This window comes from Biomphalaria glabrata, chromosome 15, assembly GCF_947242115.1.
Source record: "Biomphalaria glabrata chromosome 15, xgBioGlab47.1, whole genome shotgun sequence".
NCBI lineage: Eukaryota > Metazoa > Mollusca > Gastropoda > Planorbidae > Biomphalaria > Biomphalaria glabrata.
The window spans coordinates 16,383,071-16,409,604 of NC_074725.1; the positions used below are offsets into that span (position 1 = coordinate 16,383,071).

At 38.3% G+C, this 26,534-nt stretch overlaps 1 long non-coding RNA gene across 1 annotated transcript; it reads left to right on the forward strand.

Annotated features, from left to right (window-relative positions):
• The first annotated feature begins 1,995 nt into the window (after positions 1–1,995).
• LOC129923132 (uncharacterized) lies at positions 1,996–5,971 on the forward strand. The gene is made up of 2 exons (XR_008775071.1): positions 1,996–2,135; positions 4,258–5,971. It is a non-coding gene; the product is annotated as an uncharacterized LOC129923132 (long non-coding RNA).
• Positions 5,972–26,534: the final 20,563 nt, after the last annotated feature.

The following is a 26,534-nucleotide window of genomic DNA, read 5'->3' on the forward strand; positions in this document are numbered from 1 at the left end:
TTGCGTCAAACGCTTAATTTTTGGTTGTTGTTTTTTAATAAATGCACATAAAATACATTGTATTTTGGCAATAAAAATACCCAGTTGGTAGTCAAGTAATTCTAATAATTAATTAATGAATGACTCTATCAGTATTTGTTTTAGATCTATCAGATTCATATGACTTATTATTTATACTATTATTTTATATCATTCGTCCAAGAAAATCTAGCTCTAGATCTATTTCATTTTAGATTAGGCTATAGTTGTTTTGTTGTTGTTTTTTTTTTTTGTCATTTTATTTAGGCTACAATATTATCAAGATTAACTTTTTCTTTGTTTCCCACGAGACGTGTATGCCTATAGCCTAGTCCTTTCGATAATAAAAAAAAAACGATTAGAAATGCGTAGCTTGGAGTGTCAAAACTGTATTAGGCCTCCTATTTTTATTTCGTGCAATTAAGTATATCGTAACAAATACGCATTTAGCGGAACGGTAGACAGGTCTTCATCCAGATTTAGTGTAAATAAACCAAACACAGAAACACTGAAAGATTGTATTTTCGGAATTTAGATTCTATTTTTTTGGAAAATAAGTGGCATTTTATAGGGTGATCGAAAAAAACAACTTTTGTGACGATCTCTTATTCAGGGAAATTGTATCTATTTTATCAGATAGTCAGAAAATGGATAAAGTTTTTACAGATCTAATAAAATATAGTGTGGGGAAGTTTTACTCTCAATGAAGGTCAATCCAAGTGGCTCTCGGAGTAAATTTCTTCTTTGGCATCCTCATCGATTTTTCAAATTGGTATGGTGCGCGAAAAAAGATGCGCGACGGCACTTCGACTCTCTTTGTCTTTGTAAAAAACTCGAAGCTGGTGTTCCATTAGTATAGTTCCATGCTTAGACTTAGATCGATTTTAGTTTATTTTGTAAAAATAAAAAAGAGGCTCCTGTACTCAGTGATAGATTGCCTAACTTTCAACTAATAATAAATTAACAATTAACGTTGAATTACAAGAAAAGTAATCATTTTTCCCGACATTGAAAAAAGGTGCCGGTACCCCGTACCGGTGCGTACCGTCACAAAAATATATGTATATCTCAATCTTCTTTCATTTAATTTTTTTGCGGGGTTATTGCTACTTAATACCGGATCGATTTAAATAGGGCCTAAGTATACAAGCATGATTTCGAGAATTGGATAAATTTATTTTTTAAGTACAAAGTTTTATGGAAGAGGCAATATATTAGTTGTTTGAAGATTGTAACTTCTTAAATTCAGGCTAAAAATATCGAAATATACATTTTACTCTCATTTCTAAATAGTTTGAAGAGATGGACTGACTCATAGTGTAGCTTGTGTACATCTGCAAAAACACAAACTCAGTTAGACTTTCAAAACTATTAAAAGAAAAACTTAGTGATTATTTTTACTGTATAATTCTATTATTATTCCTTTTTAGAATTAGGATATAAACAAAAATTTGCCATATGACTTTATCTAACAGAAAAAAAAATTAAACTTACATCTATTTATGCGATTATTTATAGTTACCTAGTAATATAAAATTTATTGAACTAACACGTACATTCATCATAATGCAGCCATGCGATTTTTCGTTTATAAACATAGCATTATTTAGGACCAATATTTTACAAAGGCTGCTTGGAGAAATCAGGTATACCCATTAGGAGAAAAACGACCCCTTTACTCAAGAAAAAATTTAAGAAACTAGAACAGACACAAAATAAACAGTGACATTCATAACAAAATAATATTCAAATTGATTAGAGTAACACATTTTAAAGTAATCATTTAAAGTTTAAAATCACTACAATTTTTTTCAACAATTACTTTGTGTATTAAATTGTGTATCGGAAAATGCCGGGTACATGAAATAAGCTAGTCCTAAAAAAACATCACAGATCTTGGATAAAATACTCATAAAATAAATAAATAAATAAAGCGACTTCCGGCCCAATTCTTTTTAATCAAAGAAACGAAACGGACAAGTCCAACAAACCCTATTGAACTTCAATACTTCCTTGTCAAACAAGCGAGCGTTAATGTGCCATTTTTTTATGATGCTATGAAACTAATTAAGCTGGAGGATCATTTTAGATGATGCCAACCTGACAAAAAGATAAAGGTTTGCAAAACTTTCAAACACTCAATAATTAAGTTCAGAATACACCCACAAAATCTCTCTTTGACCTAATATTGAGAAGATGATGATTAGTAAGCCTTTTACTATATCTCGTTACTTATAGAGAAATACTGAAAACCTCACACGAGAGCCAAATTATTGATTTTACCAGCCATTGAAGAAATTGTAAAAACTCTTTACACAGACTTTTATCATTAAAATAATTTCATGTTTGAGTTTTGTGGCCGGTGTCTTGTTTTTTGGGCCTCTTGTTGAAGAATACTATTTTGAAGACATGTCGACATTCTCTGGTGACACTCCAAAATGGCAAATTTCAATGGTCCCAATTTTGAGCTTACGAAACATATGTTTTCCCATTATGATGTGTACGGTTCTGATGTGAAAAATTAGAAGTGGTCCTACTGGGATATTTTATAATAGGTGTCATCTTTCTTGTATATTGAAATAGAGCTTGTCCATTTCTCGTTTTTACAATTCACTATTAGTTTCTTCATTTCTTCCTGATAGAGTGCGATGTTCAAGTGTGTATTTGTTTTCTCACATTTGGCAAGTCAATCAGCCTTCTATTTCCTTCTGTTTCAACTTTGGAGAACAGTGTTCTTGTTGTTGTTGAGCTTTACAAGGTCACACAATATGTTTTGTACAAAATCTTTTGGATGTTCCTTCAGATTATGTGGATAATTACATCCAAGCCCAAACTTCCCTACGGGAGACGCAAGCAGGTGACCCCTGAACTTCAGTACAGGCATCATGTTTTGTTTAGAAGGCATCAGACTTTGTCAAGCTTTAAGGGACTGTTTTTATATTGATCAACAAATAAATTTAACTGTTTGGCGAACTTGGCTGATTCGCTAGCAAGGTAGCTGTTAGCTCCAGTGCTCCTATTTCTTCTCTGTGGTTGTCATAGAGCTCTCATTAGTTACAATGAATTTATTTTTTAACTATGTTTATTCCATAGGGCTATTCAATGAGTATACCAGCTCCTCAGTTTGTGGTGGCTTTCTGAGAACCATCCATGCAAACTCTGACCCATTGATTGTTAGGGCAATGGATTTGTAGAAGAGTTCACTAAATTCTTGAGCTCTGTTGGAATATAGTCAAATTTTTCTTTCTTCTTATGTAAGTCTTTGCAAACGACATATTTCTGCAAACATCATATTTCTCTATAAGTCAACCTTGTCTGGTAATGATGTATTTTTTAATTCAAATTATTATGGCTCAAGAAATCCAAGAAAAACTGCTCTTTGTGAAAACTTTTACTATACTTAATGCATATTAATATTTCATATTTTGAAGAACTACTTCATAAAACAACAAATTCTTATATGAAAAATAATCTCCGTATCAACGAAGCTTGCAGACCTTTAAAAACAACAAGTTTCCAATGTGTTTAGTGATTGTATACTATTCGTGTTAACTGTTATATAATGGGTTTAAATTTGAATTTTGTTATTTCTAAAATGTATTTTAAAAAATTAATTCAACTTAAAATGTAGTTTTAAATAACTTTTTCACTCCTCGTGTCACTGGTTAGAATTTTTTTTACACAAAATGTGTAATTTGAAATTGATGAATTTTCAAAAATTCAATATAACTTAATCAGGGGGTCTACGGAAAACTAGAAAACATGACAAGGGGTCTACGGGAAAAAAAGCTTGGGAACCACTGCTTTAAAAAAAAAAGGGGGGGGGGGGCTCTGTGCCCTCAATGTTGGAATTTCTACAACTGCGCACTATTCTTCTCGCACCTCGGCTGTTTTTAACTTTCCGGCTAAGTTCAGAGCTATCCATTGACGCATTAGACTTCCAAACTTACAAATACTTTACATTGTCTACAAAATATTGCAAAAATACAGCACAATTGAAACTTATAACTAAAGGTCAACACGTTTGTTTATTCAAGAGAACAAAATCAATAAGACGAGAGTTTGAAAAAACATTGAAATCTAGAACTGTCAGTGACGTCAATCCGTAAATAAGACAACAAACAATCGATATATTCTCGTTAGCCAATATCTTTCATTCGAGAAATGCATTTCTTTTGTAAGTAAATAATGTAAAATATCAATTCTAAATAATTAAGCAATATAATTTTTTTATTCCAGAAAAATAAAAATCTTCCTTAACAGTTCCATGTTTTACAGACCACATACGTTGTATTAAGCTAGGAGCTCTGAAGTGTGTCAACCTGACAGTCAGTCTGTCTTAACTAAACAATTCAGGCTCCTCTCGGAAGAGCTCTACTAGCAGAGCTACGTGACTGACCAACTCAGGCTCCTCGGAAGAGCTCTACTAACAGAGCTACGTAACTGACCAACTCAGGCTCCTCGGAAGACCTCTACTAGCAGATTTACGTAACTGACCAACTCAGGCTCCTCGGAAGAGCTCTACTAGCAGAGCTACGTAACTGACCAACTCAGGCTCCTCGGAAGAGCTCTACTAACAGAGCTACGTAACTGACCAACTCAGGCTCCTCGGAAGAGCTCTACTAACAGAGCTACGTAACTGACCAACTCAGGCTCCTCGGAAGAGCTCTACTAACAGAGCTACGTAACTGACCAACTCAGGCTCCTCGGAAAAGCTCTACTAACAGAGCAACGTAACTGACCAACTCAGGCTCCTCGGAAGAGCTCTACTAACAGAGCTACGTAACTGACCAACTCAGGCTCCTCGGAAGACCTCTACTAGCAGATTTACGTAACTGACCAACTCAGGCTCCTCGGAAGAGCTCTACTAGCAGAGCTACGTAACTGACCAACTCAGGCTCCTCGGAAGAGCTCTACTAACAGAGCTACGTAACTGACCAACTCAGGCTCCTCGGAATAGCTCTACTAACAGAGCTACGTAACTGACCAACTCAGGCTCCTCGGAAGAGCTCTACTAACAGAGCTACGTAACTGACCAACTCAGGCTCCTCAGAAGAGCTCTACTAGCAGAGCTACGTAACTGACCAACTCAGGCTCCTCGGAAGACCTCTACTAGCAGATTTACGTAACTGACCAACTCAGGCTCCTCGGAAGAGCTCTACTAACAGAGCTACGTAACTGACCAACTCAGGCTCCTCCTAAGAGCTCTACTAGCAGAGCTACGTAACTGACCAACTCATGCTCCTCGGAAAAGCTCTACTAGCAGATCTACATAACTGACCAACCAACGTGAGTGTAAAAAGTAAAGTTCCCCTTCAGGAACTTCTGGTCTATAGGGAAGATGATGTAAAGGGCATCTGTTTCGGTGGCCTGCGGTTAACTAGGGTGACATTTTGGCCAGCACAACGATCAGCCGCCTTTTCTTTTCCCCAACTAATGTAAGGTACCCATTAGAGCTGGGTGGACTCAGAGGCGCCCGAAGATCCCAAGATTTAAAAATCCCAGTCTTCACCAGGATTCGAACCCCGAACCCCGGTTTGGAAACCAAGCGCTTTACCGCTCAGTAACCGCCCCTCCAACGTGGGTACTTTTGTCTGTAAAAATTCAGCTAAAATCCCTCTTAAAAAAAGGAGGGGGGGGTTATATCTTGAATGAATCAACTAGATCTAGCAATTGAATGATTTTTTTTCTAACTAAAGATAATGAACAAAAGTAAAATATCTGTTGAAAAGGGCAAACTGAAGTAGTTATAATAACAAATGTTAAATGTATAGTCTGATGTTGTTATTATTTACAATATAAGTCTTCACAATGACATGCACCGCACACAGGCGTGCAGAGTGACCTGCACATTCACCTGAACATATTATTTCGATGTAGGTTCTTGTATACTGTACATAACTCTTAACTCTTAGCGTACTAACTATTCGAATTGTATTAAACCTTTTTTAAATCAACATTGTGTAGTCCTTATAATGATGTAATTTAAGTCTTAATTCAGTTCAGTGCAATTTTAGATGTTTAAAATATTTTACAAATATTAAGCGTCTATTACTGATTTCCATTTGATATTCTGTTTATTTAGATCTCACTGTTCTCTCTCATTTACCTCTTACTCTCATCTCGTTACCTCTTTGTGTCCATCTCTCTCTCATCTCATTTACCTCTTTGTGTCCATCTCTCTCTCATCTCATTTACCTTTTTTCTCATTTGACAGTCACATATCAACAAAAGATCTATTTGTCATAGGCGATGTGAACTTGCATTTTGACAGTGAAAATGAGACATACGCGATGTCGCTGAAAAATGCGCTAAAGGATCGCAACTTAGACCAACTGATAAATGTTCCGACACACGTCAAAGGCCATACTCTTGACTGGATTGTTACAAATGCAAGTGAGCTTGTAGCCAAACTCAATGTCTCAGACCGCGGCTTGTCAGATCATTTTCTCGTAAACTTTGAAATGCGCCTATCAAAAGCAAAAAGGCCAAAGAAAAACGTGACTTCCCGTAAACTTAAAGCCATAGATATTGCCTCCTTCAAAATGGATGTGACCTCTTTGCTGTTGCAACAGATCAACACAGACGTTCTCAGCAATTACAATTCTTGCTTGAAAAAGTTGCTGGACAGCCATGCACCTCTTGTCACTCGTACAGTCTCAGTTAGGCCATCTGCACCCTGGTTGACGGAAGACATAAAGACTGCCAAACTTATTCGCCGACGTGCCGAACGTACATTTCAAAAGACAGGTCTGACGATACATCGACAAATATACATACGAGAAAAAAACAAGGTTAACCGTATGATTAGAGACGCAAAAGCTAGTCATATTCGACAAAAAATCGAAAATTCTGATTCTTCAAAGGAGCTATTCAGGATCACCGCTGAAATGTTAGGGGGAGCAAATAACGAACGTTTGCCGTCATCTATCCCATTATCTGAACTTCCTGATTCCTTCAATAGATTCTTCATTGGGAAGATTGAGCAGATTAGAAATGACATGCCATCCCTCTCATCACAGCTTGACCACTCTCCAATTTTTCAAAATACTCCTTTTTGCGAGTTTCAGCGTGTATCTGAAGATTATGTCAAAAGTACTATTTTGAAGATGCCAAATAAGTCATGTGACCTTGATCCCATTCCAACCTCCTTGCTCCTTGAATGTTTAGATGAGCTTGTACCTACAATTACCAACATTGTGAACTCTTCACTGACTTCAGGCATTGTACCACAGCAATTTAAGCATGCACTTGTCAGGCCCTTATTAAAGAAATCCAGTCTTGACCCGGAATGTCTAAAAAACTATCGCCCGGTTTCAAATCTTCCCTTCCTGTCAAAGCTTCTGGAGCGCATCGTGTTAGTGCAAATTCTTTCTCATCTTGACCAGTACTGTCTCTTGGAAGAATTTCAATCTGCATATAGGAAGTGCCGTAGCACAGAGACAGCAGTGGTCAGGGTACTAAACGACTTACTTCACAATTCCGACAAAGGCCACATATCAATTCTTTCTATGCTGGACTTGTCCGCAGCCTTTGATACGCTAGACCATGAAATTATGATGGCCAGATTCTCTGCAACTTTTGGTTTAGCAGGAGTCGTCCTAAAGTGGCTTGGATCCTACCTGACGGAACGCACCCAAAGTGTCGTTGTTAGCGGGACGGAATCAACAAGCTTACTTTTGAAATACGGAGTACCCCAAGGATCAGTTCTAGGCCCAGTACTGTTCACTATGTACACATATCCACTCAGCGGTGTCATACGGCCAACCGGCATCTTATACCATTTCTTTGCCGATGACTCACAGTTATACGATTCATCAGTACCCTCAGAGGTGTCCCATCTGGCAGAGAATATCAGTGGTACCGTTGCAAGGGTGAGCGATTGGATGGTTGAAAATAAACTCAAGATGAACGAAGACAAGACAGAAATAATTAAGATTGGCACTAGGAACAATGTCTCAAAAGTTGAAAGCACAGATTCTCTCTTTATCACGAACTGCCATGTTCCTTTTGTCCATGTAGTGCGGAATCTTGGAGTTTTCTTTGACTCAACACTATCTTTCGACCCACACATAAATCAGCTCTGCAAAGGTCTTTATCTGCAGCTGCGCAGATTAGGCCAGATCCGACCATATTTAACAACGGAGTCAACAAAAACGCTAGCTGTGGCATTCATACTCTCCCGCCTTGACTACTGCAACGCCGTGCTAGCAGGTATACCTGATGACAAAATAGCCAAGCTGCAACGTATACAGAACAACGCCGCTCGAATAGTCCTTAAAAAAACTAGACAAGATTCTGCTACTACGCTCTTGCGCACGCTCCATTGGCTTCCCGTGAAAGCGAGAATCGATTACAAGGTCGCCACACTTTGTCATCAGTGTATATATAACAATGAGATGCCCTTGTACCTTAGCGAACTGATTACTCCATATGTCCCCCAGAGAACCCTGCGCTCAATGGACTCAACGCTTTTAGTAGTGCCACGTTTCTCCCTCAAAAGCTACGGTCTGCGTGCTTTTTCAGTTCACGGACCAAAGGTTTGGAACTCACTCCCCATTGATCTCAGACAGACAACATGCTATACCACTTTTAAGAAGAACATTAAGACCTACTTGTTTAAAACTTTTTTAGATTAACTGTTATTTCGGCAGTTGTGTTTATGTTTGTAATGTTGTTACAGCGCCTTGAGCCTACATTTTGTTTGTTAACAGCGCTTTATAAATAAAATTATTATTATTATTATTACCTCTTTCTGTCCATCTCTCTCTCATCTCGTTACCTCTTTGTGTCCATCTCTCTCTCATCTCATTAACCTCTTTGTGTCCATCTCTCTCTCACCTCATTTACCTCTTTCTGTCCATCTCTCTCTCATCTCGTTACCTCTTTGTGTCCATCTCTCTCTCATCTCATTTACCTCTTTGTGTCCATCTCTCTCTCACCTCGTTACCTCTTTGTGTCCATCTCTCTCTCATCTCATTTACCTCTTTCTGTCCATCTCTCTCTCATCTCGTTACCTCTTTGTGTCCATCTCTCTCTCATCTCATTTACCTCTTTGTGTCCATCTCTCTCTCATCTCGTTACCTTTTTGTGTCCATCTCTCTCTCACCTCGTTACCTCTTTGTGTCCATCTCTCTCTCATCTCATTTACCTCTTTGTGTCCATCTCTCTCTCATCTCGTTACCTCTTTGTGTCCATCTCTCTCTCATCTTGTTACCTTTTTGTGTCCATCTCTCATCTCGTTACCTCTTTCTGTCCATCTCTATCTCATCTCGTTACCTCTTTGTGTCCATCTCTCTCTCATCTCATTACCTCTTTGTGTCCATCTGTCTCTCATCTCGTTACCTCTTTGTGTCCATCTCTCTCTCATCTCATTTACCTCTTTGTGTCCATCTCTCTCTCATCTCGTTACCTCTTTGTGTCCATCTCTCTCTCATCTTGTTACCTTTTTGTGTCCATCTCTCATCTCGTTACCTCTTTCTGTCCATCTCTATCTCATCTCGTTACCTCTTTGTGTCCATCTCTCTCTCATCTCGTTACCTCTTTGTGTCCATCTCTCTCTCATCTCATTTACCTCTTTCTGTCCATCTCTCTCTCATCTCGTTACCTCTTTGTGTCCATCTCTCTCTCATCTCATTTACCTCTTTGTGTCCATCTCTCTCTCATCTCATTTACCTCTTTCTGTCCATCTCTCTCTCATCTCGTTACCTCTTTCTGTCCATCTCTCTCATCTCGTTACCTCTTTTTGTCCACCTCTCTCTCATCTCATTTACTTCTTTCTGTCCATCTCTCTCTCGTCTCGTTACCTCTTTCTGTCCATCTCTCTCTCATCTCGTTACTTCTTTCTGTCCATCTCTCTCTCATCTCATTTACCTCTTTCTGTCCATCTCTATCTCATCTCATTTACCTCTTTCTGTCCATCTCTCTCTCATCTCGTTACCTCTTTCTGTCGATCTCTATCTCATCTCATTTACCTCTTTCTGTCCATCTCTCTCTCATCTCGTTACCTCTTTGTGTCCATCTCTCTCTCATCTCATTTACCTCTTTGTGTCAATCTCTCTCTCATCTCATTACCTCTTTCTGTCCATCTCTCTCTCATCTCATTTACCTCTTTGTGTCCATCTCTCTCTCATCTCATTTACCTCTTTCAGTCCATCTCTCTCTCATCTCGTTACCTCTTTCAGTCCATCTCTCTCTCATCTCGTTAGCTCTTTGTGTCCATCTCTCTCTCATCTCATTTACCTCTTTGTGTCCATCTCTCTCTCATCTCGTTACCTCTTTCTGTCCATCTCTCTCTCATCTCATTTACCTCTTTCTGTCCATTTCTCTCTCATCTCGTTACTTCTTTCTGTCCATCTCTCTCTCATCTCATTACTTCTTTCTGTCCATCTCTATCTCATCTCATTTACCTCTTTCTGTCCATCTCTCTCATCTCATTTACCTCTTTCTGTCCATCTCTCTCTCATCTCATTTACCTCTTTCTGTCCATCTCTCTCTCATCTCATTTACCTCTTTCTGTCCATCTCTCTCTCATCTCATTTACCTCTTTCTGTTCATCTCTCTCTCATCTCATTTACCTCTTTCTGTCCATCTCTCTCATCTCATTTACCTCTTTCTGTCCATCTCTCTCTCATCTCATTTACCTCTTTCTGTCCATCTCTCTCTCATCTCATTTACCTCTTTCTGTCCATCTCTCTCTCATCTCATTTACCTCTTTCTGTTCATCTCTCTCTCATCTCATTTACCTCTTTCTGTCCATCTCTCTCTCATCTCGTTACTTCTTTCTGTCCATCTCTCTCTCATCTCATTTACCTCTTTCTGTCCATCTCTATCTCATCTCATTTACCTCTTTCTGTCCATCTCTCTCTCATCTCATTTACCTCTTTCTGTCCATCTCTCTCTCATCTCGTTTACCTCTTTCTGTCCATCTCTCTCTCATCTCATTTACCTCTTTCTGTCCATCTCTCTCTCTTATCTCATTTACCTCTTTCTGTCCATCTCTCTCTCATCTCATTTACCTCTTTCTGTCTATCTCTCTCTCATCTCATTTACCTCTTTCTGTCCATCTCTCTCTCTCATCTCATTTACCTCTTTCTGTCCATCTCTCTCTCATCTCATTTACCTCTTTCTGTCCATCTCTCTCTCATCTCATTTACCTCTTTCTGTCCATCTCTCTCTCATCTCATTTACCTCTTTCTGTCCATCTCTCTCTCATCTCATTTACCTCTTTCTGTCCATCTCTCTCTCATCTCATTTACCTCTTTCTGTCCATCTCTCTCTCATCTCGTTTACCTCTTTCAGTCCATCTCTCTCTCATCTCGTTACCTCTTTCTGTTCATTTCTCTCTCATCTCATTTACCTCTTTCTGTCCATCTCTCTCTCATCTCGTTTACCTCTTTCAGTCCATCTCTCTCTCATCTCGTTACCTCTTTCTGTCCATCTCTCTCTCATCTCGTACCTCTTTCTGTCCATCTCTCTCATCTCGTTACCTCTTTTTGTCCACCTCTCTCTCATCTCATTTACTTCTTTCTGTCCATCTCTCTCTCGTCTCGTTACCTCTTTCTGTCCATCTCTCTCTCATCTCGTTACTTCTTTCTGTCCATCTCTCTCTCATCTCATTTACCTCTTTCTGTCCATCTCTATCTCATCTCATTTACCTCTTTCTGTCCATCTCTCTCTCATCTCGTTACCTCTTTCTGTCGATCTCTATCTCATCTCATTTACCTCTTTCTGTCCATCTCTCTCTCATCTCGTTACTTCTTTCTGTCCATCTCTCTCTCATCTCATTACTTCTTTCTGTCCATCTCTATCTCATCTCATTTACCTCTTTCTTTCCATTTCTCTCATCTCATTTACATCTTTCTGTCCATCTCTCTCTCATCTCATTTACCTCTTTCTGTCCATCTCTCTCTCATCTCGTTACTTCTTTCTGTCCATCTCTCTCTCATCTCATTTACCTCTTTCTGTCCATCTCTCTCTCATCTCATTTACCTCTTTCTGTCCATCTCTCTCTCATCTCATTTACCTCTTTCTGTCCATCTCTATCTCATCTCATTTACCTCTTTCTGTCCATCTCTCTCTCATCTCATTTACCTCTTTCTGTCCATCTCTCTCATCTCGTTACCTCTTTTTGTCCATCTCTATCTCATCTCGTTACCTCTTTCTGTCCATCTCTCTCTCATCTCATTTACCTCTTTCAGTCCATCTCTCTCTCATCTCGTTACCTCTTTGTGTCCATCTCTCTCTCATCTCATTTACCTCTTTCAGTCCATCTCTCTCTCATCTCGTTACCTCTTTCAGTCCATCTCTCTCTCATCTCGTTTACCTCTTTGTGTCCATCTCTCTCTCATCTCATTTACCTCTTTGTGTCCATCTCTCTCTCATCTCATTACCTCTTTCTGTCCATCTCTCTCTCATCTCATTTACCTCTTTGTGTCCATCTCTCTCTCATCTCATTTACCTCTTTCAGTCCATCTCTCTCTCATCTCGTTACCTCTTTCAGTCCATCTCTCTCTCATCTCGTTACCTCTTTGTGTCCATCTCTCTCTCATCTCATTTACCTCTTTGTGTCCATCTCTCTCTCATCTCGTTACCTCTTTCTGTCCATCTCTTTCTCATCTCGTTACCTCTTTCTGTCCATCTCTCTCTCATCTCATTACTTCTTTCTGTCCATCTCTATCTCATCTCATTTACCTCTTTCTGTCCATCTCTCTCATCTCATTTACCTCTTTCTGTCCATCTCTCTCTCATCTCATTTACCTCTTTCTGTCCATCTCTCTCTCATCTCATTTACCTATTTCTGTCCATCTCTCTCTCATCTCATTTACCTCTTTCTGTTCGTCTCTCTCTCATCTCATTTACCTCTTTCTGTCCATCTCTCTCTCATCTCATTTACCTCTTTCTGTCCATCTCTATCTCATCTCATTTACCTCTTTCTGTCCATCTCTCTCTCATCTCATTTACCTCTTTCTGTCCATCTCTCTCATCTCGTTACCTCTTTTTGTCCATCTCTATCTCATCTCGTTACCTCTTTCTGTCCATCTCTCTCTCATCTCATTTACCTCTTTCTGTCCATCTCTATCTCATCTCATTTACCTCTTTCTGTCCATCTCTCTCTCATCTCATTTACCTCTTTCTGTCCATCTCTCTCTCATCTCGTTTACCTCTTTCTGTCCATCTCTCTCTCATCTCATTTACCTCTTTCTGTCCATCTCTATCTCATCTCATTTACCTTTTTCTGTTCATCTCACTCTCATCTCGTTTACCTCTTTCTGTCCTTCTCTCTCTCATCTCATTTACCTCTTTCTGTCCATCTCTATCTCATCTCATTTACCTCTTTCTGTTCATCTCTATCTCATCTCATTTACCTCTTTCTGTCCATCTCTCTCTCATCTCATTTACCTCTTTCTGTCCATCTCTCTCTCATCTCATTTACCTCTTTCAGTCCATCTCTCTCTCATCTCATTTACCTCTTTCTGTCCATCTCTCTCTCATCTCATTTACCTCTTTCTGTCTATCTCTCTCTCTTATCTCATTTACCTCTTTCTGTCCATCTCTCTCTCATCTCGTTACCTCTTTCAGTCCATCTCTCTCTCATCTCGTTACCTCTTTGTGTCCATCTCTCTCTCATCTCATTTACCTCTTTCAGTCCATCTCTCTCTCATCTCGTTACCTCTTTCAGTCCATCTCTCTCTCATCTCGTTTACCTCTTTGTGTCAATCTCTCTCTCATCTCATTTACCTCTTTGTGTCCATCTCTCTCTCATCTCATTACCTCTTTCTGTCCATCTCTCTCTCATCTCATTTACCTCTTTGTGTCCATCTCTCTCTCATCTCATTTACCTCTTTCAGTCCATCTCTCTCTCATCTCGTTACCTCTTTCAGTCCATCTCTCTCTCATCTCGTTACCTCTTTGTGTCCATCTCTCTCTCATCTCATTTACCTCTTTGTGTCCATCTCTCTCTCATCTCGTTACTTCTTTCTGTCCATCTCTTTCTCATCTCGTTACCTCTTTCTGTCCATCTCTCTCTCATCTCATTACTTCTTTCTGTCCATCTCTATCTCATCTCATTTACCTCTTTCTGTCCATCTCTCTCATCTCATTTACCTCTTTCTGTCCATCTCTCTCTCATCTCATTTACCTCTTTCTGTCCATCTCTCTCTCATCTCATTTACCTATTTCTGTCCATCTCTCTCTCATCTCATTTACCTCTTTCTGTTCGTCTCTCTCTCATCTCATTTACCTCTTTCTGTCCATCTCTCTCTCATCTCGTTACTTCTTTCTGTCCATCTCTCTCTCATCTCATTTACCTCTTTCTGTTCATCTCTCTCTCATCTCATTTACCTCTTTCTGTCCATCTCTCTCTCATCTCGTTACTTCTTTCTGTCCATCTCTCTCTCATCTCATTTACCTCTTTCTGTCCATCTCTATCTCATCTCATTTACCTCTTTCTGTCCATCTCTCTCTCATCTCATTTACCTCTTTCTGTCCATCTCTCTCTCATCTCATTTACCTCTTTCTGTTCATCTCTCTCTCATCTCATTTACCTCTTTCTGTCCATCTCTCTCTCATCTCGTTACTTCTTTCTGTCCATCTCTCTCTCATCTCATTTACCTCTTTCTGTCCATCTCTATCTCATCTCATTTACCTCTTTCTGTCCATCTCTCTCTCATCTCATTTACCTCTTTCTGTCCATCTCTCTCTTATCTCGTTTACCTCTTTCTGTCCATCTCTCTCTCATCTCATTTACCTCTTTCTGTCCATCTCTCTCTCTTATCTCATTTACCTCTTTCTGTCCATCTCTCTCTCATCTCATTTACCTCTTTCTGTCTATCTCTCTCTCATCTCATTTACCTCTTTCTGTCCATCTCTCTCTCATCTCATTTACCTCTTTCTGTCCATCTCTCTCTCATCTCATTTACCTCTTTTTGTCCATCTCTATCTCATCTCATTTACCTCTTTCTGTCCATCTCTCTCTCATCTCATTTACCTCTTTCAGTCCATCTCTCTCTCATCTCATTTACCTCTTTCTGTCCATCTCTCTCTCATCTCATTTACCTCTTTCTGTCTTTCTCTCTCTCTTATCTCATTTACCTCTTTCTGTCCATCTCTCTCTCATCTCGTTACCTCTTTCAGTCCATCTCTCTCTCATCTCGTTACCTCTTTGTGTCCATCTCTCTCTCATCTCATTTACCTCTTTCAGTCCATCTCTCTCTCATCTCGTTACCTCTTTCAGTCCATCTCTCTCTCATCTCGTTACCTCTTTGTGTCCATCTCTCTCTCATCTCATTTACCTCTTTGTGTCCATCTCTCTCTCATCTCATTACCTCTTTCTGTCCATCTCTCTCTCATCTCATTTACCTCTTTGTGTCCATCTCTCTCTCATCTCATTTACCTCTTTCAGTCCATCTCTCTCTCATCTCGTTACCTCTTTCAGTCCATCTCTCTCTCATCTCGTTACCTCTTTGTGTCCATCTCTCTCTCATCTCATTTACCTCTTTGTGTCCATCTCTCTCTCATCTCGTTACCTCTTTCTGTCCATTTCTTTCTCATCTCGTTACCTCTTTCTGTCCATCTCTCTCTCATCTCATTTACCTCTTTCTGTCCATTTCTCTCTCATCTCGTTACTTCTTTCTGTCCATCTCTCTCTCATCTCATTACTTCTTTCTGTCCATCTCTATCTCATCTCATTTACCTCTTTCTGTCCATCTCTCTCATCTCATTTACCTCTTTCTGTCCATCTCTCTCTCATATCATTTACCTCTTTCTGTCCATCTCTCTCTCATCTCATTTACCTCTTTCTGTCCATCTCTCTCTCATCTCATTTACCTCTTTCTGTTCATCTTTCTCTCATCTCATTTACCTCTTTCTGTCCATCTCTCTCTCATCTCGTTACTTCTTTCTGTCCATCTCTCTCTCATCTCATTTACCTCTTTCTGTCCATCTCTCTCTCATCTCATTTACCTCTTTCTGTCCATCTCTCTCTCATCTCATTTAACTCTTTCTGTCCATCTCTCTCTCATCTCATTTACCTCTTTCTGTTCATCTCTATCTCATCTCATTTACCTCTTTCTGTCCATCTCTCTCTCATCTCATTTACCTCTTTCTGTCCATCTCTCTCTCATCTCGTTTACCTCTTTCTGTCCATCTCTCTCTCATCTCATTTACCTCTTTCTGTCCATCTCTCTCTCATCTCATTTACCTCTTTCTGTCCATCTCTCTCATCTCGTTACCTCTTTTTGTCCATCTCTATCTCATCTCGTTACCTCTTTCTGTCCATCTCTCTCTCATCTCATTTACCTCTTTCTGTCCATCTCTATCTCATCTCATTTACCTCTTTCTGTCCATCTCTCTCTCATCTCATTTACCTCTTTCTGTCCATCTCTCTCTCATCTCGTACCTCTTTCTGTCCATCTCTCTCATCTCGTTACCTCTTTTTGTCCACCTCTCTCTCATCTCATTTACTTCTTTCTGTCCATCTCTCTCTCATCTCGTTACCTCTTTCTGTCCATCTCTCTCTCATCTCGTTACTTCTTTCTGTCCATCTCTCTCTCATCTCATTTACCTCTTTCTGTCCATCTCTCTCTCATCTCATTTACCTCTTTCTGTCCATCTCTCTCTCATCTCGTTACCTCTTTCTGTCCATCTCTATCTCATCTCATTTACCTCTTTCTGTCCATCTCTCTCTCATCTCGTTACTTCTTTCTGTCCATCTCTCTCTCATCTCATTACTTCTTTCTATCCATCTCTATCTCATCTCATTTACCTCTTTCTTTCCATCTCTCTCATCTCATTTACCTCTTTCTGTCCATCTCTCTCTCATCTCATTTACCTCTTTTTGTCCATCTCTCTCTCATCTCGTTACTTCTTTCTGTCCATCTCTCTCTCATCTCATTTACCTCTTTCTGTCCATCTCTCTCTCATCTCATTTACCTCTTTCTGTCCATCTCTCTCTCATCTCATTTACCTCTTTCTGTCCATCTCTCTCTCATCTCATTTACCTCTTTCTGTCCATCTCTCTCTCATCTCGTTTACCTCTTTCAGTTCATCTCTCTCTCATCTCATTTACCTCTTTCTGTCCATCTCTCTCTCATCTCGTTACCTCTTTCTGTCCATCTCTCTCATCTCGTTACCTCTTTTTGTCCATCTCTCTCTCATCTCATTTACTTCTTTTTGTCCATCTCTCTCTCATCTCGTTACCTCTTTCTGTCCATCTCTCTCTCATCTCGTTACCTCTTTCTGTCCATCTCTCTCTAATCTCGTTACCTCTTTCTGTCCATCTCTATCTCATCTCATTTACCTCTTTTTGTCCATCTCTATCTCATCTCGTTACCTCTTTCTGTCCATCTCTCTCTCATTTCGTTACCTCTTTCTGTCCATCTCTCTCTCATCTCGATACCTCTTTCTGTCCATCTCTCTCTCATCTCATTACCTCTTTCTGTCCATCTCTCTCATCTCGTTACCTCTTTCTGTCCATCTCTCTCTCATTTCGTTACCTCTTTCTGTCCATCTCTCTCTAATCTCGTTACCTCTTTCTGTCCATCTCTCTCTCATCTCATTTACCTTTTTCTGTCCATCTCTATCTCATCTCATTTACCTCTTTCTGTCCATGTCTCTCTCATTTCGTTACCTCTTTCTGTCCATCTCTATCTCATCTTATTTACCTCTTTCTGTCCATCTCTATCTCATCTCGTTTACCTCTTTCTGTCCATCTCTCTCTCATCTCATTTACCTCTTTCTGTCCATCTCTCTCTCATCTCATTTACCTCTTTCTGTCCATCTCTATCTCATCTCATTTACCTCTTTCTGTCCATCTCTATCTCATCTCGTTTACCTCTTTCTGTCCATCTCTATCTCATCTCATTTACCTCTTTCTGTCCATCTCTATCTCATCTCATTTACCTCTTTCTGTCCATCTCTCTCTCATCTCATTTACCTCTTTCTGTCCATCTCTCTCTCATCTCATTTACCTCTTTCTGTCCATCTCTATCTCATCTCGTTACCTCTTTCTGTCCATCTCTATCTCATCTCATTTACCTCTTTCTGTCCATCTCTCTCTCATCTCATTTACCTCTTTCTGTCCATCTCTATCTCATCTCGTTACTTCTTTCTGTCCATCTCTATCTCATCTCATTTACCTCTTTCTGTCCATCTCTCTCTCATCTCATTTACCTCTTTCTGTCCATCTCTCTCTCATCTCGTTACCTCTTTCTGTCCATCTCTCTCTCACCTCGTTACCTCTTTCTGTCCATCTCTGTCTCATCTCATTTACCTCTTTCTGTACATCTCTCTCTCATCTCATTTACCTCTTTCTGTCCATCTCTCTCTCATCTCATTACTTCTTTCTGTCCATCTCTCTCTCATCTCATTTACCTCTTTCTGTCCATCTCTCTCTCACCTCGTTATCTCTTTCTGTCCATCTCTCTCTCATCTCGTTTACCTCTTTCAGTCCATCTCTCTCTCATCTCATTTACCTCTTTCTGTCCATCTCTCTCTCATCTCGTTACCTCTTTCTGTCCATCTCTCTCATCTCGTTACCTCTTTTTGTCCATCTCTCTCTCATCTCATTTACTTCTTTTTGTCCATCTCTCTCTCATCTCGTTACCTCTTTCTGTCCATCTCTCTCTCATCTCGTTACCTCTTTCTGTCCATCTCTCTCTAATCTCGTTACCTCTTTCTGTCCATCTCTATCTCATCTCATTTACCTCTTTTTGTCCATCTCTATCTCATCTCGTTACCTCTTTCTGTCCATCTCTCTCTCATTTCGTTACCTCTTTCTGTCCATCTCTCTCTCATCTCGATACCTCTTTCTGTCCATCTCTCTCTCATCTCATTACCTCTTTCTGTCCATCTCTCTCATCTCGTTACCTCTTTCTGTCCATCTCTCTCTCATTTCGTCACCTCTTTCTGTCCATCTCTCTCTCATCTCGTTACCTCTTTCTGTCCATCTCTCTCTCATCTCATTTACCTTTTTCTGTCCATCTCTATCTCATCTCATTTACCTCTTTCTGTCCATCTCTCTCTCATTTCGTTACCTCTTTCTGTCCATCTCTATCTCATCTTATTTACCTCTTTCTGTCCATCTCTATCTCATCTCGTTTACCTCTTTCTGTCCATCTCTCTCTCATCTCATTTACCTCTTTCTGTCCATCTCTCTCTCATCTCATTTACCTCTTTCTGTCCATCTCTATCTCATCTCATTTACCTCTTTCTGTCCATCTCTATCTCATCTCGTTTACTTTTTTTTGTCCATCTCTATCTCATCTCATTTACCTCTTTCTGTCCATCTCTATCTCATCTCATTTACCTCTTTCTGTCCATCTCTCTCTCATCTCATTTACCTCATTCTGTCCATCTCTCTCTCATCTCATTTACCTCTTTCTGTCCATCTCTATCTCATCTCGTTACCTCTTTCTGTCCATCTCTATCTCATCTCATTTACCTCTTTCTGTCCATCTCTCTCTCATCTCATTTACCTCTTTCTGTCCATCTCTATCTCATCTCGTTACTTCTTTCTGTCCATCTCTATCTCATCTCATTTACCTCTTTCTGTCCATCTCTCTCTCATCTCATTTACCTCTTTCTGTCCATCTCTCTCTCATCTCGTTACCTCTTTCTGTCCATCTCTCTCTCACCTCGTTACCTCTTTCTGTCCATCTCTGTCTCATCTCATTTACCTCTTTCTGTCCATCTCTCTCTCATCTCATTTACCTCTTTCTGTCCATCTCTCTCTCATCTCATTACTTCTTTCTGTCCATCTCTCTCTCATCTCATTTACCTCTTTCTGTCCATCTCTCTCTCACCTCGTTATCTCTTTCTGTCCATCTCTCTCTCATCTCATTTACCTCTTTCTGTCCATCTCTATCTCATCTCATTTACCTCTTTCTGTCCATCTCTATCTCATCTCGTTACCTCTTTCTGTCCATCTCTCTCTCATCTCATTTACCTTTTTCTGTCCATCTCTATCTCATCTCGTTACCTCTTTTCTTTCTCTCAGCTCATTACCCACTCTCTCTCTCACTATTTCTCATCTCTTTATTCTCTCTCTCTCCCTCTCTCATCTATTTCTTTCAACTCTTTACCCCTTTCTCTCATCTCTCTTTTGCTCTCTCATCTCTCTACTCTCTCATCTCTCTACTTCTCTCTCATCTCTCTACTTCTCTCTACTTCTCTCTCATCTCTCTACTTCTCTCTCATCTGTCTACTTCTCTCTACTTCTCTCTACTTCTCTCTCATCTCTCTACTTCTCTCTTATCTCTCTACTTCTCTCTACTTCTCTCTCATCTCTTTCACTGTCATGGATTTGGACCATTGCGACCGGAGTGTGTCCAGCACTTTCCTTGGCTCCACGCTAATTCTAGGTGTCTGTGGCAGTTTACGTCTCGAGAGACGACCATTTCCCTATGCAAAAAAGAGACATTACTGTCAGGGATGGAGTGACTTCTCTATTGTTGGGGAAAAGCCTGGGCGATAAATTTGCGAGTGCTGGCCTGCTCTTACGTCAACACTGTCTTCCATACTGACCTGGTCCAAAGGGATGGAAAGCCATCGCAATTTGGGGTCAGGTGGTTGCAGGAGCTAGTCTGGATTTAGTGATGGGCAAAAGTTAACTAAAAAGCTAGAAACTTTTAGTTTAACTAAAAAAATTTAATGAAGGCCAAAGTTTAACTAGAAAAACATTTTTAGTGGAAATCCTAGTTTTTTATTTTTTTTTAGTTACAAACTAAAAAGTTTAATTAAAATTTGTAAAACTTTTCAACATGTGATAGCGACTGAAACGTACGTCCCTGTTTTCTGGTCATGTGATTTCAACAACTTTATATATCAAAAAAAAAAAAGAATGCAGTTAACAACTATTTTGTCGGCCTGCATTTAAAGGGTAAAGTAAAAGTTATGGGAGTCAATATGTGCACTTGAAAGTAGCAGTATTAAAAAATGTTGTTCAACATTTTTTGCCAAAAGCTTCTATGCAATATTATGAATGGGAGTTGTGTAGATTTTATTCAAAGTCACGTAGTGGTGTTTAATTTCTGTTTATAGTGGGAATCTGATTAGCGCTTTAGGTCAATATTTAGTGGGTTTAATCAATTAATTTGCAGCAGAAAATAATTTATTAACTGCAGGAACATCAAGTACACCCTTTTTATAGCTTAAACCTCAAATGAAGCCGAAACGTATAATAGATTCTAGTCTGTAGACTTATTATTGAGATCTAGGTCTAAAATGACAGTTAGGCCTATATAGATCTAAAAGCATTAGGATAACCTATTTTAGAAAAAAAAAAAAACATCTTAATCCACATTGCACCCTCCCTGACCAAAACGTAAATAGTGTACGACTGATGTTAACAACCTGGTCAGGTAGATATACACATGTAGGCCTAGTGTACTGTACGTGTGTGTCGATGATATTACAAGACTACCCCGTGTTTTCTTTTTTTCAATGCGCCTTTTGCACTAGTGTTTGCTTAATGTGGAGTGGTCAGACAAGAAAATAACACACTGGCATGGTTAGTCAAGCATGTATGTAGTTAATAGTTAATACACCCTCCCTGCACAGAAAGTAAATAGACTGTGTGTCCGACTGATTTTAATAATCTGGTCAGATAGACGTGCACATGTAGGCCTAGTGTACTGAAGTGTGCAGTCCATAATGACAAGACCACTCCGCATTTTTTTACTTGCCTCTTTAATGGTTAAGCAATAATGTTAGTTGTATGGTGTGTGGTCAGACAAGAAAATAACAAATTGGCATGGTTAGTCAGGCATGTACTTTACGCTTAAATAGTTACACAGGTCAAATGTTTCATAAAACTCCAACAATTTCGTTTCTATTTCATTAAGTTACAAGATCTAAATAAGAAATTTTAAATCTGTTATTTAATGAGATTTTAAACTTTACCGGCATAAGTAAGATTTTCCGTTATATAAGTTAATTTTTTTTAAGTAGGACTGCAATTCTTTTCTAAAGGTTTTAATTCAAAGCAAAAAATACAAACACACATTTATATGACATCTTTATTTTCAAATTTTATTGTGCATTAACATTTATGTAAGAAGCATCTTCCTTATTACTGATTTTATTATGGATAAATATTTCTACAATGTTAAAAGAATAAGATCGAACAGTAGGCATACAGTCGGATGATTGTAGCTAGGTCTGCCTGGTCGTGTGGTTTGCACGCTGGACTGTCGTTCGGATTTATCGACGAGCGAGGGTTCAAACCCTGCCCGCTCCCATCCTCCGTCGTCCTGCGGGAGGTTTGGACTAGGAAGTAAACTATCTTCAACTCTGAAGCAACATCCGAAACATGTAAAACATTTTACAAACATCCCCCCCCCAAAAAAAAAAAGTTACTAAAAATATGTATAGTTTAATTAGTTTAGTTTAGTTTAACTGTATTTTAAAATTCATGATAAACTTTTAATTTAACTACTTTATTTTAGTTGAAACTTAGTCCAAGTTGAACTATGTAAATTCAGTTTAGTTCCCATCACTATCTGGATTTAATACACTGACATAACTCTAAAAATGTACATTTTTTGTTACAGAACATTTATATTAAATTATCTTTTTTTTTAACGAACACAAATAAATTGTCATTTACCATTACTCTCCTTCTTGTATAATACGGCATGCTTTTAGATTTTTGTATTTTTATTAAGTGGCTTTTCATTAAGTGGCTTTTTATTAAGTGGCTTTTTATTAAGTGGATTTTTTATTAAGGAGATTTTTTTAAAGTGGATTTTTATTAAAGCTTACGAAAAAGTGTTTGGGCCCCCACATACGTATATCCAACCTTGAGTACATCAGGAGGCGCGGTGGCTGAGCGGGAGTCCCGGGTTCAAATCCTGATTTTCTTCTTCTTCGTTCTCATTGTTATGTTGGAGTGTTCAGATGACTAGCCCAATACATGAAATGAACTGCGCAGTGGTTTCCAAATCAGGGAGATCTAAATATAGTTTTCTTTCTATTGGGGTGATTTGGGGCCAATGTCTTATACGGGCCTCTTGGTAAAGAGAGCAGTTTTGGAGGACGTGGTCGGCATTCTCTGGTGATACTCCATATGGGCTGATTTCACTGGTTCCAATTTTGAGCTTACGGTACATGTGTTCAAATTCTGATGAAAACTAGGATTTTTAATTTCGGAATCCTTGGGCGCCTCTGAGTCCACCCGGCTCTAGTGGGTGGGTACCTGACATTAGTTGGGAAAAGTAAAGGCGGCTGGTCGTTATGCTGTCCACATAACACCCTCGTTAACCGTGGGCCACGTGTGCGGCTGACCTTTACATCACCTGCCCAAGATCTATAGGACTATGGTTAATGCAGTAAATGAAGTATCTATTAATTTAAAATAAAAATTGTGGCCTAATTTTTTTAAAACTAAATAAAACAAATACAACACCCTAATGAATATTTGTCCTGTAGAGAAGGAGATCATGTGATGTTACTTTTTACTTTTCCAGCAGACACAACAAGGAAATATCGTCTGCTCTCTAGGGCTGGCAATTTGAGTTTCCAGTTTCATTTGCTTGAACATTTCAGAAAGCGGTCTTAAAAGAAGGAAGATTCTATTCTTGGGGGGGGGGGAGAATCGAGTGGTAGGGGAGAATCTCTCGAGAATATAGAACTCCTGAATCAGATTATATTTTTCACACGCCTTGAGAAAGTAAAAATAAGAGAGAAAAAAAAAGAGAGAGAGAGAAAGATGGAGAGGTTTTATTATATTAATTCTATTAGCTGAAATCGATAAAGTTATTTAGAAGGAGAAACGGGATTTTGCGCTACGCCAAGCCAAAGTTCAAAGAGAGAATGTGAAGTTGAGGATTAAGGATTACGGTGTGGTTATTAATACCCTGGTCAGGAATTTATGTGAACAGAGGGACGTATGTAGACTTCATGAACAAATGTAGTCTTCATTTTGTTTAGATAAATAGATAAATGGAAAGACAGATGGATAGATAGATAGATAGATAGATAGATAGATAGATAGATAGATAGATAGATAGATAGATAGATAGATAGATAGATAGAGAGAGAGAGAGAGATAGATAGAAAGATAGATAGATAGATAGATAGATAGATAGTTAGATGGATGGATAGATAGATAGATAGATAGATAGATAGATAGATAGATAGATAGATAGATAGATAGATAGATAGATTGATAGATAGATAGATAGATAGATAGATAGATAGATAGATAGATAGATAGATAGATAGATAGATAGATAAATAGACAGTCAGACAGACAGACAGACAGATAGATAGATAGATAGATAGATAGATAGATAGATAGATAGATAGATAGATAGATAGATAGATAGATAGATAGATAGATAGATAGATAGAAAAATAGACAGACAGATAGATAGATAGATAGATAGATAGATAGATAGATAGATAGATAGATAGATAGATAGATAGATAGATAGATAGATAGATAGATAGATAGATAGATAGAGATAAATAGACAGACAGATAGATAGATAGATAGATAGATAGATAGATAGATAGATAGATAGATAGATAGATAGAAAGATAGATAGATAGATAGATAGATAGATAGATAGATAGATAGATAGATAGATAGATAGATAGATAGATAGATAGATAGATAGATAGAGAGAGAGAGATAGATAGAAAGATAGATAGATAGATAGATAGATAGATAGTTAGATGGATGGATAGATAGATAGATAGATAGATAGATAGATAGATAGATAGATAGATTGATAGATAGATAGATAGATAGATAGATAGATAGATAGATAGATAGATAGATAGATAGATAGATAGATAGATAGATAGATAAATAGACAGTCAGACAGACAGACAGACAGATAGATAGATAGATAGATAGATAGATAGATAGATAGATAGATAGATAGATAGATAAATAGACAGACAGATAGATAGATAGATAGATAGATAGATAGATAGATAGATAGATAGATAGATAGATAGATAGATAGATAGATAGATAGATAGAGATAAATAGACAGATAGATAGATAGATAGATAGATAGATAGATAGATAGATAGATAGATAGATAGATAGATAGATAGATAGATAGATAGATAGATAGATAGATAGAGATAAATAGACAGACAGATAGATAGATAGATAGATAGATAGATAGATAGATAGATAGATAGATAGATAGATAGAAAGATAGATAGATAGATAGATAGATAGATAGATAGATAGATAGATAGATAGATAGATAGATAGATAGATAGATAGATAAAATTTGCTCTCTCGTAGATGTTGAACAATTTCACTATCGCACGTTTGGGCTCTCAGGACACTTGTAGACCTGCCTCTTTTTTACAATACAATTCGGAGGCGAGGTGGCTGAGCGGTAAAGCGCTTGGCTTCCGAACCGGGGTCTTGGGTTCGCATCCTGGTGAAGACTGGAATTTTTTATTTCGGAATCTTAGGGCGTCTCTGAGTCCACCCAGTTCTAGTGGGTGCCTGATACGACCTGTCGAAAAGAAAATCGCTAGGTCGTTGTGCTGGCCACATGACAACCTCGTTAACCAAAGGCCAAAGAAACAGAGGTCCTTTACATCATCTGCCCTGTAGACTATAAGGTCTGAAAGGGAAACTTTACTTTACTCTACTATTAAAGTCATAATTTCATGGATCCTAGAACCAGGAACCAGTCTGGACGCTGATCTAAAAAAAAAAAACATCTCTAACGATTTTCCTAGAAATTTAACAGTTGATGTATATCACTTAATTACTAGCTGGTTGGCAACACGGCGAAAACTCTAGTTTGACTGTTTTAATTTTTCAAGTAAAAAATAAAATAATTTAAATTTGGCTATAAATAAGGGTAAAAAACATGGCGTAGTCATGTTGTTTATTAAATTTAAAGTTGTTTCAAGTTTATTGATAGATCAATTTATAAGTCTGATTATCTAAGCTTTGCTTATATACTTATGTAAAGCTAATATAGATTACACCTAGATTCTAGATCTAAAAGTAGATCTAAATTTAGATTAGATCAATAGCGCTCTAAATCTATATCTAGATTGCTATATAATGAAAGTAATAAAAGGGCCGGTGTAAAGCAATACAGACAATGTAGAAGTGGGTTCTCCACAAACTAAAAATAAAAAAAGAAACTTTAGAAAATATGGATACTAAATATAGAAAAATAAGGAAACAAAATTTAATTTAGTATTCTGTAATAGTGATATTATTAATTTAAATGTATTTTTAAATTAAAATTTAACAAAGAAAAATAGAGGCTTCAAAAACCTTGCACAAGGCTCCCATTATTTATATCCGGCACTACTGGTAGCTCACGCTAAAGTACCACCAGTAGTTTGTATTTCTGCCCAACTACTAATAAGTCAATGTTAGATATGTCTTCAAAACACCGCAGTCCAGTTAATAACTGGTCAATGTTTGATACCAACACTGCAGTCCAGTTAATAACTAGTCAATTTTCGATATGTCTTCAAAACACCGCAGTCCAGTTAATAACTGGTCAATGTTTGGTACC